The sequence below is a fragment of the Oncorhynchus mykiss genome, chromosome 13 (assembly GCF_057628025.1).
Source record: "Oncorhynchus mykiss isolate SJ-2025 chromosome 13, ASM5762802v1, whole genome shotgun sequence".
Lineage (NCBI taxonomy): Eukaryota > Metazoa > Chordata > Actinopteri > Salmoniformes > Salmonidae > Oncorhynchus > Oncorhynchus mykiss.
Genome location: NC_143034.1, coordinates 24,875,001 through 24,893,152, shown reverse-complemented (window position 1 = coordinate 24,893,152; position 18,152 = coordinate 24,875,001). Strand labels below are relative to the sequence as shown.

Genomic DNA, 18,152 nt, shown 5'->3' with positions numbered 1-18,152 from the left:
CAACAACAGCTGCAAACGAGGGTTAGGAAGGAACAGACAGAGTATCCCGTCTATCACATAACGACATTACTACAACGTATCCAATTGACCACTAAAGACATTCTTCAAAGGACAAAGGACTCGGTTTGGCAACACGGTTCCATCTACCACCAACCTACTGAAGCGCAGCTCAGAGTAAATATTTATTGCCTTTTCCTTTTCCAAATGGGCAGTAATTTAGAATGCATAAGAAACTGTATTTACGATAGCACAGCTTTTTTCCTTTGTTACTCAGTCTTCCCACTCCTTCACTCAAACCCAGCCCTTTTCTTTTGTGTAACAAGCTGTCATATCTGTTCCACCCGCTAGGGACGTTTTCCTTTATGACGTAATTTGTAATCAAGTTATGATTAATTATGTGTATGTGTAATTCTGTGTGATTAGTTAGGTATTTAGTAAATAAATAATTAAACCCAATTTTGTATTGCTGATTCAACTTGTTAGCCAGGGTTCGTGAAGATAACCAAGAATTTACAACTTTCAGATGAGACTGAATTAAGGTGACGATTAATATTGACTGCTATTGATGTAAAATATTACTAGGTCTTTAAGAGTTTATTTGGAAGATAACAGCTCTATAAATATTATTTTGTGGTGCCCCGACTCTCTAGTTAATTACATTTACATGATTAGCTCAATCAGGTTATTTTATAGAATAGCATGTCATATCACTTAATCCGGCATAGCCAAAGACACGACAGTATGTTAGTCAAGCCATTCCTGAACCGCTTTTATGTTCTGTACCAGCCGGTCCCAAATCACTCCCTAACCCGCCAATGTTTTCAGATCTCAACGGTCTGGATATAAGCAGTGTAGTGGGGGGTCTTCCACCATATTGCTTCTACCTTACAGATCTACAGACATTGAAGGGAAAAAAGGAGGTGTAAGGAGCTATTATCCAAACCTGTGGAGACACTATCCAAACCAGGCAATCTGTTTCTTATTGACAGTGTATGAACTGGAACAGATTGAGAGATAAAGGCTGAGGGGGTCTTTAGCTACAGTAATAACATGATGGTTGTGCACTAATTACACCCAATGGCGGTTTGAATGTGAATGTGCACTTCTCCAAATGAATCTGTCCCTCCTTCCTCTCGCTCTCTCCCCCCTCCCCCTCTCTTGCCTTCTCAATTCAATTCAAATGGCTTTATTGGCATGGGAAACATATGTCTACATTGCCAAAGCAAGTTAAATTAATCATAAACAAAAGTGAAATGAACAATCAAAAATGAACAGTAAACATTACACTCACAAAAGTATTAAAGGAATGTCTATGTACAATGTTAGTCTCTCTCTCTCTCTCTCTCTCTCTCTCTCCCTCTCTAAGTAAACGCAATCTGAACCTCTGCCCCCTTAGCCAACCCCCCCTAACCTGAACCCTAAATCCCTGAGGAGTACCATATCACCACCACTCAACTCCCCCCTCCCGCCCCCTTAATTATTGGGCCAAGGCTCAAGCTCCTTCTGCCCACTAGCAACCCTCCCCTAAAATGGTACAGAGAATCAATTACCCACCACAAACACACACACACACAATTACCCCCCCCCCCCCCCCCCTCCTAACACACACCCCATCCCTAATTAGCCCCAAAAAAAGCCCAGTCTGTTGATTGGAGACTTACACCATCACTAGGGATGTCACACCCTGACCATAGTTTGCTTTGTATGTTTCTATGTTTTGTTTGGTCAGGGTGTGATCTGAGTGGGCATTTTATGTTGTGTGTCTAGTTTATCTGTTTCTGTGTTTGGGCCTGATATGGTTCTCAATCAGAGGCAGGTGTTAGTCATTGTCTCTGATTGGGAACCATATTTAGGTAGCCTGTTTGGTGTTGGGTTTGGTGGGTGATTGTTCCTGTCTCTGTGTTTGCACCAGATAGGGCTGTTTTGGTTTTTCACATTTCTTGGTTTTGTTAGTCTATTCATGTATAGTTTCTTTATTAAAGAACCATGAATAATCACCACGCTGCATTTTGGTCCGCCTCTCCTTCGACACAAGAAAACCGTTACAAGGGACAACACAATGTTACTTAGCTCATAGCCTGCGGAGAGGCCCCAACAGCTGACCAATCACTTGAGTCCATGACTTATCTCAGTTATAATCCGATAAGAAGACTGAAGACTGGGACCACTGTCACTCAAAGGGAATTGTAGTTGTTATTTACAATGTGAGCTCTGAGCAATAATGATGTCAGATAGCGCCGACATATTTAGCATATTTAGCTCCAAAGCAACTTTGTATAAATATTTCGCTACACCCGCAATAACATCTGCCAAATACAGTGCCTTGCGAAAGTATTCGGCCCCCTTGAACTTTGCGACCTTTTGCCACATTTCAGGCTTCAAACATAAAGATATAAAACTATATTTTTTTGTGAAGAATCAACAAGTGGGACACAATCATGAAGTGGAACGACATTTATTGGATATTTCAAACTTTTTTAACAAATCAAAAACTGAAAAATTGGGTGTGCAAAATTATTCAGCCCCTTTACTTTCAGTGCAGCAAACTCTCTCCAGAAGTTCAGTGAGGATCTCTGAATGATCCAATGTTGACCTAAATGACTAATGATGATAAATACAATCCACCCGTATAAATGCACCTGCACTGTGATAGTCTCAGAGGTCCGTTAAAAGCGCAGAGAGCATCATGAAGAACAAGGAACACACCAGGCAGGTCCGAGATACTGTTGTGAAGAAGTTTAAAGCCGGATTTGGATACAAAAAGATTTCCCAAGCTTTAAACATCCCAAGGAGCACTGTGCAAGCGATAATATTGAAATGGAAGGAGTATCAGACCACTGCAAATCTACCAAGACCTGGCCGTCCCTCTAAACTTTCAGCTCATACAAGGAGAAGACTGATCAGAGATGCAGCCAAGAGGCCCATGATCACTCTGGATGAACTGCAGAGATCTACAGCTGAGGTGGGAGACTCTGTCCATAGGACAACAATCAGTCGTATATTGCACAAATCTGGCCTTTATGGAAGAGTGGCAAGAAGAAAGCCATTTCTTAAAGATATCCATAAAAAGTGTCGTTTAAAGTTTGCCACAAGCCACCTGGGAGACACACCAAACATGTGGAAGAAGGTGCTCTGGTCAGATGAAACCAAAATTGAACTTTTTGGCAACAATGCAAAACGTTATGTTTGGCGTAAAAGCAACACTGCTGAACACACCATCCCCACTGTCAAACATGGTGGTGGCAGCATCATGGTTTGGGCCTGCTTTTCTTCAGCAGGGACAGGGAAGATGGTTAAAATTGATGGGAAGATGGATGGAGCCAAATACAGGACCATTCTGGAAGAAAACCTGATGGAGTCTGCAAAAGACCTGAGACTGGGACGGAGATTTGTCTTCCAACAAGACAATGATCCAAAACATAAAGCAAAATCTACAATGGAAGGGTTCAAAAATAAACATATCCAGGTGTTAGAATGGCCAAGTCAAAGTCCAGACCTGAATCCAATCGAGAATCTGTGGAAAGAACTGAAAACTGCTGTTCACAAATGCTCTCCATCCAACCTCACTGAGCTCGAGCTGTTTTGCAAGGAGGAATGGGAAAAAATGTCAGTCTCTCGATGTGCAAAACTGATAGAGACATACCCCAAGCGACTTACAGCTGTAATCGCAGCAATAAATGTCGTTCCACTTCATGATTGTGTCCCACTTGTTGTTGATTCTTCACAAAAAAAATACAGTTTTATATCTTCATGTTTGAAGCCTGAAATGTGGCAAAAGGTCGCAAAGTTCAAGGGGGCCGAATACTTTCGCAAGGCACCGTATGTGTACGTGACCAACCAGATTTGATAGTATGATAATTGTCTTGACATTCAACTGAAGAGGATAAAAATGCTCATCCTTCATTCAGTCAGAGAGGGATTAGAATACAATATTCTAAGTGCATCTGCTGATGAACAATACTGTACTGTCTAGCCTAGTTTGAGCCCTGATACAGGTGCTGTGGAAATGGCCATTCCATTCAAATTCATCCACAATTTAAATCACAGCTAAAAGCTAAAAGAAAGTGTGAAAATTCCCATGTCAGACAGACGAAAAGAGCGAGAGAGTCTTAAAAACGACCAGAAAGACAAGGAATCTTGTCTGGAAATCTATCTCTCACAGGAACAGCCCGGGGCCAAAATTTACATAAATAATGACAGAGGAAAAAAAAGGACAGGGAAAAAAAGGACAGAAAAATACCAGACAGTGGACACATTTATCTCTGGCGGAAAGCCCCCTGGGACACTTTTCTCCCTACTGTAGTTTGGAGCCACGGGGTCAGTGGCTGCAGCCCAGCAGTCTGCACTGTATTCCAGCTGATCTGGGTCTCGACAGCTGTTTCCAGATAGGGCCATTTACACCGAGGAGAACGCCGCCTCGTGGTGAGTTTTTGGAATGAACATGACCATGCTGCCGTACTTGAGGGAAATGCTTAAAAGGGAAGATTCAAGATGTCTTTAATGTGTTGGTGGTTGATTCCAGGTGAAACACAAGCTCACGCATATATTTCAAGTTAATTTGTGCAGAGGAGGATCAAAAATGAACTGCACATGTTTTGAGGCTTTGACACTGCTGTGTTGATGTGTGATAGGTAAAGACTGAAACACAGGCTGAAGCTACACGGACATTTAAGACATAAAAGATGAAGAACTCTCATTCGAAAACCACGTTGAGCTATTTTAAGGCACATCAATGACATCAGCCTTGAATTTGTCTCTCTGTTGCAGTACTCCCATTCACAGGCAGATGTCCCTAATATCAATTCAATGTCAATTTAGGGGGCTTTATTGGCATGGGAAACATATGTTTACATTGCCAAAGCAAGTGAAATAGATAATAAACAAAAGTGAAATAAACAATAAAAATGAACAGTAAACATTACACTTACAAAAGTTCCAAAAGAATAAAGACATTTCAGATGTCATATTATGTATATATACAGTGTTGTAATGATGTGCAAAGTTAACATACAAAAGGGAAAATAAATAAACATAAATATAGGTTGTATTTACAATTGTGTTATATCCCTGCACCTCACAGACAGACTATAACTGATATGGATCCCTCAAGGTCCCTTTTTGCCCTTTTCAAGATGTGATTAGTGGGATTGATTTTTACTGTACAGGGACACATGGCCCCAGTGGAATCAAATCATGGTCTGAGAATTCAATCTACCTTAGCAGCCGTGCCCTTTGGAAAGGTTTGACTCATTCTCTTGATTCAGTTTGAAAACAGCTATAGGAGTAGTCTTGTTCCAGTCCTAACACTACCAGTCTGGTAGGCAAGGTACTAAAGGAGTAGCAGAGGCTACTGTAGGAGCAACAGAGGGTACTATAGGAGTAGCAGAGGGTACTACAGGACTAACAGGCTGTACTGTAGGAGTAACAGAGGGTACTATAGAAGTAACAGAGGGTACGGAACGAGTAACAGAGGGTACTGTAGGAGTAGCAGAGTGTACTGTAGGAGTAGCAGAGTGTACTGTAGAAGTAACAGAGTGTACTGTAAGAGTAGCAAAGGGTACTATTGGAGTAACAGAGAGTACTGTAGGAGTAACAGAGGGTACTATAGGAGTAGCAGAGGGTACTATAGGAGTAACATATGGTACTATATGAGTCGCAGAGGGTAGTATAGGAGTAGCAGAGGGTACTATAGGAGTAGCAGAGGGTAATATATGAGTAACATAGAGTACTGTAGGAGTAGCAGAGGGTACTATAGGAGTAGCAGAGGGTACTATAGGAGTAACATATGGTACTATATGAGTCGCAGAGGGTAATATAGGAGTAGCAGAGGGTACTATAGGAGTAGCAGAGGGTACTGTAGGATTAACCAAGGGTACTGTAGGAGTGACCAAGGGTACTGTAGGAGTAACCAAGGGTACTGTAGGAGTAACAGAGGGTACTATAGGAGTAGCAGAGGGCACTAAAGGAGTAACCAAGGGTACTGTAGGAGTAACAGAGGGTACTATAGGAGTAGCAGAGGGTACTATAGGAGTAGCAGAGGGTACTGTAGGAGTAACAGAGGGTACTATAGGAGTAGCAGAGGATACTATAGGAGTAACCAAGGGTACTGTAGGAGTAACAAAGGGTACTATAGGAGTAGCAGAGGGTACTATAGGAGTAGCAGAGGGTACTATAGGAGTAGCAGAGGGTACTGTAGGAGTAACCAAGGGTACTGTAGGAGTAACAGAGGGTACTACAGGAGTAGCAGAGGGCACTATAGGAGTATCTATAGGAGGGAAAGTACAGTATAAAAAGTGTGCCATTCAATCTGGTCTTACTAATAACCAGAACATGCCTCATCAATTATGTTATTAATGGCTTGTTAATGAAAGTTACTATATTGTGTTACCCTATTGAGCATAAAAAGGATGTATTTGTGTTTTACTGTGCACTCAGCAGTTTGCCTATTTTTGTTAGGGTATTTATGAGACAATGTGAGAACTTGTTCTCAACTTGCCTACCTGGTTAAATAAAGGTGAAATAAAAAATAAAAAAATAAAAAATGTGAGACAGTGTTCAGGTGGGCCTCCACGCTTCAGCAAACAAAGGACAGGGGGTGCTCGACAGCAATGTGAGACAGTGTTCTTGTCTAGACTGTCAAGCTCAAGAGCTAACTCCACACCATCAATCCTCCACCCCTAAGCCCCATATTCTCCCTAGGGTCCCTCTTCACCCCCACTCCTAACCCTCCTCCTCATCCTTTCCTCTCCTCCACCTCCTCCTCCTTTTACAGTAACTGATGAGGTGGACACATTTCACCACACTGACTGCTGCACTGACTGAGACTATTCATCATACTCATGTACACACACACACACACACATCTGTGCTAACACACACAGACACCGTATGTCCCAGTGCTGAACTGTACTGTTACTGAGCCCAACCCTCAGTATTAGGATGACCAACTAATTCCTCCAACTGCCAAACCTAACGCAGATAACATCAAAACCCCAACACTAGCAATCTGACTTGTTACACCATTGCAAAACAATTACTCAACTTCTATTCTTCCATTGATCCGTTCAGTTTTGAAATGAACACACACAAAGCAGCATTACAAAATATAATTCCGTGTCCAAATGGAGTGAACTGCCCGTTCTGTCTCTGTGTGTGTGTGTGTGTGTGTGTGTGTGTGTGTTTGTGTGTGTGTGAGTGTGTGTGTTCCGTTTGAAAATCAACACACACAGTAGGAGGGCCCTACGCTCCGACACACACACATATATCAGTTTGTATGCCAGGCTGGGTTCAAAGTGGTTTTGCCACTAATTCGAAAGCTGAAACAGAGCATATCACTTTGGATACAATGCCATGGGCCTCCCAATACTCTGGGTAGACCAGTATTGATTACAGGGGGCAGGGAGTAGTAGCGTTTCCATCAGGGTTGAGTGGCTGGAGCTGTTAGCTGGAGCTGTTAGTCTGCTGCTTCAACTGGCCTATCTGTTACACAGGCAGCCCTTAGGGAGGCACAGGGGGAGGTGGAGAGATCACTGACTGAGGTAAGAGAGGGAGTTGGGACAATGGAGCAGGAGGAGGGAGGATATGTTGTATGGTCCGGTGGTCACAGTCAGAGACGGACTGCTACCGTATTATACACAGGCACAAAAGTACACATACACACAAGCTCTATCTAGAACAGCGGCCTCTGGTAAGACAAGCGGTGGCGGTCTATGTATATTTGTAAACAACAGCTGGTGCACGATATCTAAGGAAGCCTCAAGGTTTTGCTCGCCTGAGGTAGAGTCTCTCACGATAAGCTTTAGACCACACTATTTACCAAGAGAGTTTTCATCTGTATTTTTAGTAGCTCTCTATATACCACCGCAGACCGATGCAGGCACTAGATCCACACTCAATGAGCTGTATACGGCCATAAGCAAACAGGAAAAAGCTCATCCAGAGGCGGCGCTCCTAGTGGCCGGGGACTTTAATGCAGGGAACTCAAATCGGTTTTACCTAATTTCTACCAGCATGTTAACTTCTTTGGGGTAGGGGAAAGTATTTTCATGTCCAGATGAAAAGCATGTCCAGAGTAAACGGCCTGCTACAAAGCCATAAAAGCTAGAATATGCATAGTATGAGTAGATTTGGACAGAAAACACTGGAGTTTCTAAAACTGTTTGAATGATGTCTGTGAGTATAACATAACTCATATGACAGGCAAAAACCTGAGAAGAAATCCAACCAGGAAGTAGGAAATCTGAGGTTGGTCGATTTTCAACTCAGCTCCTAATGAAGATACAGTGGGATATTGGTAATGTTGCACTCCCTAAGGCTTCCACTAGATGTCAACAGTCTTTAGAACCTTGTCTGATGCTTCTACTGTGAAGTGGGGCCGAAGGAGAAGAGAATGAGTAAGGTCTGCCATGAGTTGACCATGCTCTGACCATGCGCGTTCACATGAGAGGGAGCTCTCTTCCATCGCACTTCTGAAGACAATGGAATTCTCCGGTTGGAAAATTATTGAAGATTTTTGTTAAAAACATCCTAAAGATTGATTCAATACATCGTTTGACATGTTTCTACTGACTCTTACGGAACTTTTTGACTTTTTGTCTGCTTTTAGTGAACGAGCTTCGTGGCTTTGGATTTGTTTACCAAACCCGCTAACAAAAGTAACTATTTGGACATAAATGATGGACATTACCGAACAAAACAAACATTTATTGTGGAAGTGGGAGTCCTGGGAGTGCATTCCGATGAAGATCAGCAAAGGTAAATTAATATTTATAATGCTATTTATGACTTTTGTTGACTGCATAATATGGCGGATATATTTGTGTCTTGATTGGGCTCTGAGCGCCGACTCAGATTATTGCATGGTTTGCTTTTTCCGTAAAGCTTTTTTGAAATCTGACACAGAGGTTGCATTAAGGATAAGTGGATCTATAATTCCATGCATAACAGTTGTATCTTTTAGCAATGTTTATTATGAGTATTCCTGTAAATTGATGTGGCTCTCTGCAAAATCAAAGGATGTTTTGGAACTTCTGAACGTAAGGCACCAATGTAAACTCAGATCTTTGGATATAAATATGAACTTTACCAAACAAAACATACATGTATTGTGTAAAATGAAGTCCTATGAGTGTCATCTGATGAAGATCATCAAAGGTTAGTGATTCATTTTATCGTTATTTCTGCTTTTTGTGACTCCTCTCTTTGGCTGGAAAAACGGCTGTGTTATTCTGTGAATAGGCACTCAACTAACATAATCGTTTGGTTTGCTTTCGTCGTAAAGCCTTTTTGAAATTGGACACAAGTGTATCTTTAAAATGGTGTAAAATACAAGTATGTTTGAGGAATTGTAATTATGGGATTCCTGTTGTTTTGAATTTGGCGCCCTGCAGTTTCACTGGCTGTTGAAGAGGTGGGACGTTACCGTCTCATGTACCCTAGAGTGGTTAAATGTGCAACCAGAAAGAAAAAATCTCGAGACCACCTTTACTCCACACACAGAGACATGTACAAAACTTTCTCTCGCCCTCGATTTGGAAAATCTGACCATAATTCTATCCTCCTGATTCCTGCTTACAAGCAAAAACTAAAGCAGGAAGCACCAGTGACTCGGTCAATAAGAAAAGAGTAAGATGAAACAGATGCTAAGCTACAGGACTGTTTTGCTAGAACAGACTGGAATATGTTCTGGGATTCTTCCGATGGCATTGAGGAGTACACCACATCTGTCAATGGCTTCATCAATAAGTGCATTGATGACCTCGTCCCCACAGTGACTGTACGTACATACCCCAACCAGAAGCCATGGATTACAGGCAACATCCACACTGAGCTAAAGGGTAGAGCTGCCTCTTTCAAAGAGTGGGACTCTAACTCTAAGAAATTCCGCTATGCCCTCAGACAAACCATCAAACAGACAAAGCTTCAATAGAGGACTGAGATTGAATCGTACTACACCGGCTACGATGCTCGTCGGATGTGGCAGGGCTTGCAAACTATTACAGACTACAACGGGAGGAATAGCCGTGAGCTGCCCAGTGACACAAGCCTACCAGACGAGCTAAATTACTTCTATGCTCGCTTTGAGGCAAGTAACACTGAAGCACACATGAGAGCATCAGCTGTTCCGGACAACTGCGTGATCACGCTTTCCATAGCTGATGTGAGTAAGACCTTTGAACAGGTCAACATTCACAAGGTCGCAGGGCCAGACGGATTACCAGGACGTGTACTCCGAGCATGCGCTGCCCAACTGGCAAGTGTCTTCACTGACATTTTCAACCTATCCCTGACTGAGGCTGTAATACCAGCATGTTTCAAGCAGACCACCATAGTCCCTGTGCCCAAGAACACTAAGGTAGCCTGCCTAAATGATTAACGACTGTAGCACTCACGTCTGTAGTCATGAAGTCCTTTGAAAGGCTGGTCAGAAAGGTTGCCGTAGGCAGATCTGGCTCTCAAGAGAAGACAGGCTAGGGGCCTCCCGAGTGGTGCAGCGTCATCCGGGCTAGGGGAGGGTTTGGCGGGCAGGGATGTCCTTGTTCCATCGTGCACTAGCGACTCCTGTGGCAGGCCGGGAACAGTGCACGCAGACACGGTCGCCAGGTGTACGGTATTTCCTCCAACACATTGTTGCGGGTGGCATCCCGGGTTAAGTGGGCATTGTGTCAAGAAGTCGAAACACACTAAGACAGTCGTGAAGAGGGCACGACAAAGCCTATTTCCCCTCAGGAGAAAGATTTGCCGTGGGTCCTTAGATCCTCAAAAGTTTCTACAGCTGCACCATCACTGCCTGGTATGGCAACTGCTCGGCCTCTGACCGCAGGTCACTAGAGTATAGTGAGTGTGCGTACGGAGTGTAGTGCGTACGGCTAAGTACATCACTTGGGCTAAGCTTCCTTCCATCTAGGACCTCTATACCAGGCGGAAGGCCCTACAAATTGTTAAATATTCCAGCCACCGTAGTCATAGACTGTTCTCTTTGCTACCGCATGGCAAGCGGAACCGGAGCGCCAAGTCTAGGTCCAAAAGGCTTCTGAAAAGCTTCTACCCCCAAGCCATAAGACTCCTGAACAGCTAATCAAAGAGTTACCCTGACCCCTCTTTTACATTGCTGCTACTCTCTGTTTATTATCTATGCATAGTCACTTTAACTCTACCTACATGAACATATGACCTCAATTACCTCGACTAACCGGTGCCCCCACACATCGACTCAGTACCGGTACCCCCTGTATATAGCCTCACTATTGTTATTTTACTGCTGCTGTTTAATTATTTGTTACTTTATTTTCTGTCACACTTTTTTTTCTCTTAAAACTTCTTAAAGCATTGTTGGTTAAGGACTTGTAAGTAAGCATTTCACTATAAGGTTGCTGTTGTATTCGGCGCATATGACAAATAACATTTTATTTTATTTATCTATCTCTCCATGGGTCTTTCTCTCTCTCTCTTGGAACAGATGAGGACAATGGAAAAATGGACACATAACGCACTGTCATGGCGTGCCCCTTTTGGGTGAGGAACATAGCCCTCCCCCCTCTCTCTACCACCACAGGTTTATGGTGGTCGTAAATACCGAAACTCTTTTCCCCACTCTGCGAAAATGAAAGTTGAGAATCCCTTTCTTACCACAGAGAAAGACTTTGCAGTACGGTAACCTCAAAAGGTTGAATAATGTAACAATATTTCTCTATTCCAAACAATTTAAATTGTCTGTGGGTACTTAACGAACAATCATGTCGAATTCCTTACTAATATGTAATGCAACTACCACAGCAGGACAACATAACTGTATCTCTGAATGTGTATATTTCCCAGGTACTAGATTTACATCTAAATGTTGTGGAACGTATATGATTAAATATGGAACTATTTGTGAGAAGATGAAATGTGATGAGAGAATAGTTTCTCATATGAAGTTTTAACTAGTCAGTGACCACACCCCGTGAGCACAGACATTTACATCGGCGTCATGGAACTCCCCCTTTTTGACTCCTCTCTTTGGTTGGAAAAATGGCTGTGCTTTTTTGTGACTAGGTACTGACCTAACATAATCGCATGGTATGCTTTTGTCGTAAAGGCTTTTTGAAATCGGACACGGTGGTGGGATTAACAACAAGTTTATCTTTAAAATGGTGTGTAATACATGTATGTTTGAGGAATTGTAATTATGAGATTTCTGTTGTTTGAATTTGGCGCCCTGCACTTTCACTGGATGTTGGTCAGGTGGGACGTTAGCGTCCCATGTACCCTAGGGAGGTTAAACTACAACGACTTCCTAGTTAATTACTATTCAACACGCACACGCACACGCACGCACGCACGCACGCACACACACACACCTGTGGAACAGGTCAAACTGCCTCCTATAATTCCATGATTAATGTGTTTCAAATTAGTTTTCCTTCTGCAGATTGCTCTGGAGTATAGTCACACACACATGCAGACACACACAACATACACACTGCCCCCTCCCCCCTACCACACAAACACTAATCATGGTAGTAAATCAGTGGCCAATCTCACTGCTAAATGTCCTCTAATTCGTTTCCATTTAGCGGATGTGAAGGGAAGGAACCAAGATGAAAGCCCATCCAATTTCCCCCCAGACAGAAAACTACTTCTGAATCATGATGTGTAACTGCTAGAATAGTCCATGTCTGCATCTCAAATCGCACCCTATTCCCTATATAGTGCACACATGTTCTGCAGAGTCGATAAGGAATAGGGTACCATTTAGGATGCAGACCTTTGGATGCAATGCACCACGACTATGTAATGTGTGAGTGCTAGAATAGTACATAAGAGATGGATAAAATCCACCTCCACCATTACTTTCCATTGTTACAATAGACAGGAACAAGCTTAGTATGTCCATTTAGTCGACCCCACTTCCCATGTCCATTATCATACATATTGATGCTATAATGGAGTCACAATCTTTGCCAGGCTTTAGAGATGAGGACTGGCCAAGAGCAATGCAATGTAATGAGTGTGTGTGTTTGGGGAGTGTGTGTGTGTGTTTGGTGTGTGTGTGTGCACGAGCGCTCGAGAGAGAGAGAGAGAGAGAGAGAGAGAGAGAGAGAGAGAGAGAGAAAGAAAGAGAGGGAGAGAGAGAGCACTGAGGGCACAGGGTGCATGTGTGTATTATTGATGGAGATATGTGACTTCATCTTCTCCGACTAGTCTCTGGACTACATGATTAATGTGTTGTCTTTACATACCAAAATAGGCCGCACCACTCATGTCATAGAGAATACAAAGAAGGAGGGAGGTAGCGCGCGAGAGAGAGAGAGAGAGCAAGAGAGTGAGAGAGAGAGTGAGGGAGAGAGAGAGAGAGAGATAATGAAGTGAGAGAAAGATGGAGAGAGCAATGAATGGAGCTATAGGAAGACAGTGAGAGATACAGCTAGGGAGGGGCGGAATGAGGGAGGGGAGAAGGGAGAAAGAGAGAGAAAGAGAGAGAGAGGCTGTTGATCGAATCCTAACCACTTTGGCAATAGTGTTTCTAACCTTGAGCTGTCATGTCAATTAAAGCAGACTTGAATTTATGAGCTGGGGATGGACAGAACGAGAGAAAAGAGGGAAGAGGGAGGAGGAAGGGAAAGAGACTCTATTAAGCCTCAGCAGGAAATCACTGTGAGACAGAGGTCACTATATCTGCTGTCTTCTCCTCATCTCTTTTCTCCTCACATCTTTTCTTCACTCCAGTGAAAGAAGCAAGGATTTAAACAACCACATGACACTGGCAGAGAAGTGAGGCAAAGGAGAGGCAGTGAAGCTAGGCAGAAGAGAGGCAGAGAAGCGAGGCAGAGGTGAGGCAGAGTAGCAAGGCAGAGGTGAGGCAGAGTAGCAAGGCAGAGGTGAGGCAGAGTAGCAAGGCAGAGGAGAGGCAGAGTAGCAAGGCAGAGGTGAGGCAGAGTAGCAAGGCAGAGTAGCAAGGCAGAGGAGAGGCAGAGAAGCAAGGCAGAGGAGAGGCAGAGTAGCAAGGCAGAGGAGAGGCAGAGTAGCAAGGCAGAGGTGAGGCAGAGTAGCAAGGCAGAGGTGAGGCAGAGTAGCAAGGCAGAGGAGAGGCAGAGTAGCAAGGCAGAGGTGAGGCAGAGGAGCAAGGCAGAGGAGAGGCAGAGAAGCAAGGCAGAGGTGAGGCAGAGTAGCAAGGCAGAGGTGAGGCAGAGTAGCAAGGCAGAGGTGAGGCAGAGTAGCAAGGCAGAGGAGAGGCAGAGAAGCAAGGCAGAGTAGCAAGGCAGAGTAGCAAGGCAGAGTAGCAAGGCAGAGGAGAGGCAGAGAAGCAAGGCAGAGGAGAGGCAGAGTAGCAAGGCAGAGGTGAGGCAGAGTAGCAAGGCAGAGGTGAGGCAGACAAGCAAGGCAGAGGAGAGGCAGAGTAGCAAGGCAGAGGTGAGGCAGAGTAGCAAGGCAGAGGAGAGGCAGAGAAGCAAGGCAGAGGTGAGGCAGAGTAGCAAGGAAGAGGTGAGGCAGAGTAGCAAGGCAGAGGTGAGGCAGAGTAGCAAGGCAGAGGTGAGGCAGAGTAGCAAGGCAGAGGAGAGGCAGAGAAGCAAGGCAGAGTAGCAAGGCAGAGTAGCAAGGCAGAGGTGAGGCAGAGTAGCAAGGCAGAGGAGAGGCAGAGAAGCAAGGCAGAGTAGCAAGGCAGAGTAGCAAGACAGAGTAGCAAGGCAGAGGTGAGGCAGAGTAGCAAGGCAGAGGAGAGCCAGAGAAGCAAGGCAGAGGAGAGGCAGAGAAGCAAGGCAGAGTAGCAAGGCAGAGTAGCAAGGCAGAGTAGCAAGGCAGAGGTGAGGCAGAGTAGCAAGGCAGAGGTGAGGCAGAGTAGCAAGGCAGAGGTGAGGCAGAGTAGCAAGGCAGAGGAGAGGCAGAGAAGCAAGGCAGAAGAGAGGCAGAGAAGCAAGGCAGAGTAGCAAGGCAGAGTAGCAAGGCAGAGTAGCAAGGCAGAGTAGCAAGACAGAGGTGAGGCAGAGTAGCAAAGCAGAGTGAGGCAGATGAGCAAGGCAGAGGAGAGGCAGAGAAGCAAGGCAGAGTAGCAAGGCAGAGTAGCAAGGCAGAGTAGCAAGAAAGAGGAGAGGCAGAGAAGCAAGGCAGAGGAAAGGCAGAGTAGCAAAGCAGAGTGAGGCAGATGAGCAAGGCAGAGGTGAGGCAGAGTAGCAAGGCAGAGGAGAGGCAGAGTAGCAAGGAAGGGAGGAAAATAATGAGAGGAGTAATTGAAACATGGATGAGAAAAACTGTCAGCGTCTAACAAGGGAGTCTGTGCCTCAGGTGTGTGTGTGTTTGCCTGCGCGTGTGTGTTACCAGTCTATTACAGCTGATTTGGAGCTTTCGAATGTGAATTTGGAGAGCACAGTTTTCGTTCCCCTAATTAAAAAGTACCCAGAGGGGAAAGGAACATCTCCAAGAAGTATGAAACGTGTCATCCTCCTAACACACACAAACACACAAACACACACACACACACACACACACACACACACACACACACACACACACACACACACACACACACACACACACACACACACACTCTCCCTTTTCCCAAATGTGTAGAGGCTTGCTAGAACTTTTTGTAGCTTGGGAAAAGAGCTGAATAGGGAACACACCAAAACATTCTAAAGAGGGTACTTTGGAACCTGGTCACGTACAGTGAGTGTACAAAACATTAAGAACACCTTCCTAATATTGAGCTGTGGGTAGTTGCTTTCTGTTTTTGTGTCTGCACCAGACAGAACTGTTTCGGTTGTTCTCTTTGTTGTTTTGCATTTTAGTGTTCAGTTTCAAATAAATAATATGAACACGTACCACGCTGCACCTTGGTCCTCACCTTCTTCCTATGAATGCCGTTACAGAACTACCCACCACAAACGGACCAAGCAGCGTGGTAACAGGGAGATGAGGGTTCAGGACTCCTGGACATGGGAGGAGATATTGGACGGCAAGGGACCCTGGGCACAGGCTGGGGAATATCGCTGCCCCAAAGAAGAACTGGAGGCAGCGAAAGCTGAGGGGCGGCGATTTGAGGTAAGGCAGCGCAACAGGCACGAGAGGCAGCCCCCCCCCCCCCCCAAAAAATGGGGGGAACACGGGGAGATTGGCGGAGTCAGGCGAGAGACCTGAGCCAACTCCCCGTGCTTACCGGAAGCAGCGTGGTACTGGTCAGGCACCGTGTTATGCGATGAAGCGCACAGTGTCTCCAGTGCGCGTTCATAGCCCGGAGTGCTATAGGCCAGCCCCCCGCAAGTGCCATGCGAGAGTGGGCATCCAGCCAGGGCGGATTGTGCCAGCTCAGCGTGTTTGGTCTCCGGTGTGCCGTTTCGGTCCAGGGTATCCTGTGCCGGCTCTGCGTACTGTGTCTCCGGGGCGTTGGGAGGGTTCAGTTCGCCCTATGCCTGCGCTCCGCCCGTGCCGGGCGAATGTGGGCATTGAGCCTAAGGGAGAGGTGCGATTGGTGTGCACCAGATCTCCCGTGGGAAAAGGTGCTCCCCCACAGTGCTCCACCACAGCCAGGTTCGACCTGTGCCTGCACTCTGTAGGGGCCGGGCTAAAGTGGTCATCCAGCCTGGAGGAGTGGTGCCAAGGCTGCGCACCAGGGCTCCAGTGCTACCCCACAGCCCGGTCCATCCGGTGCCTCCTCCACGTACCAGGCCTCCTGTAGGTCTCCCCAGCCTGGTGGGCCCTGTGGCAGCCCCACGCACCAAGCTGTCTCCCCGTCTCCTCCCTCAAGGTTCTCCCTCCAGCCCGGATCTGCCAGCGTCACCCGCCTGTCTGGCGCTGCCAGAGTCTTCCGCCTGGTCGGCGCTGCCAGAGTCTCCCGCCTGTCCAGAGCTGCCAGCGTCTACCTCCTGTCCGGCGCTGCCAGAGTCTCCCGCCTGTCCGGCGCTGCCAGAGTCTCCCGCCTGTCCGGCACTGCCAGAGTCTCCCGCCTGTCCGGCGCTGCCAGAGTCTCCCGCCTGTCCGGCGCTGCCAGTCTCCCGCCTGTCCGGCGCTGCCAGAGTCTCCCGCCTGTCCGGAGCCGGCGGCGAGGATCACCTAAGTGGGCTAAGCCTAAGGTGGAGCGGGGTCCACATCCCGCACCAGAGCCTCCGCTGTAAAGAAGGCCCACCCGGACCCTCCCCTTTAGAGTCAGGTTTTGCGGCCAGAGTCCGGGGGGGGGCTTTTATTCCCTATTTTGGTTTGGCCAGGGTGTGACTAGGGTGGGCATTCTATGTTCATTTTCTATGTTTTATATTTCTTTGTTGTTTGGCCGTGTGTGGTTCTCAATCAGAGGCAGCTGTCTTTCGTTGTCTCTGATTGAGAACCATACTTAGATAGCCTTTTCCCACTGGGTTTTTGTGGGTAGTTGCTTTCTGTTTTTGTGTCTGCACCAGACAGAACTCTTTCGGTTGTTCTCTTTGTTGTTTTGCACTTTAGTGTTCAGTTTGGAATAAATAATATGAACACGTGCCACGCTGCACCTTGGTCCTCACCTTCTTCCACCTACGGTCGTTACAGGGTGGTGGACCTGGTCTTGAAACACACTGGGAACTGTAAAGCGTGAACAGAAAACTAGCAGCGTTGCAGTTCTTGACACAAACCGGGGCGCCTGGCACCTACTACCATACCCTGTTGAAAGGCACTTTTTTTTTTACACATTGTTAATCATGCCATGAGTACTTCCCAATAGGACCAACAGTTCATGGGAAAGGTGTAGAAGGTACGAAGACGTTGAGCAATATAGTATCACAAACACACACACGCATGCGCACACACACACACACACACACACACACACAGACACACAACTCCCCCATAGTCAGCCCACTATCTGCCACATAGACGGGACATTAGTAGTTCTTCTTCTCAGTATACACCCCCATAGTTCCCTTTTAGTGTTTGGAACATAGCCGCCCTACAAGCCCTACAAAACTCTGTCCATGGATCAGAATGTGAACCCTCTAACCCTCCTGCTGGTGGCATCAAAGCCTGGCCTCCACTTCCTCTGTTCAAAAGGACCCACACTGTAAACAATGAGGCCTCAGCCTCTCAGAGTCTCTCTGAGACACACCGCACAGCAGGATGGGAAAGTTTTGAAAAAGAGACAGGGCGAAATATTGATCCAGTTTGGGGAGGACACACATTGTTGGAGAGAGAGTTAGAGAGAGAGATCGAGAGAT

General features: G+C 45.9%; 1 protein-coding gene across 5 annotated transcripts in view; it reads right to left on the bottom strand.

The window, feature by feature from the left end:
- Positions 1–18,152, bottom strand: part of LOC110485783 (SH3 and PX domain-containing protein 2A) — a 115,210-nt gene that overhangs the window by 59,673 nt on the left and 37,385 nt on the right. The gene's annotated exons all lie outside the window — the stretch shown is intronic.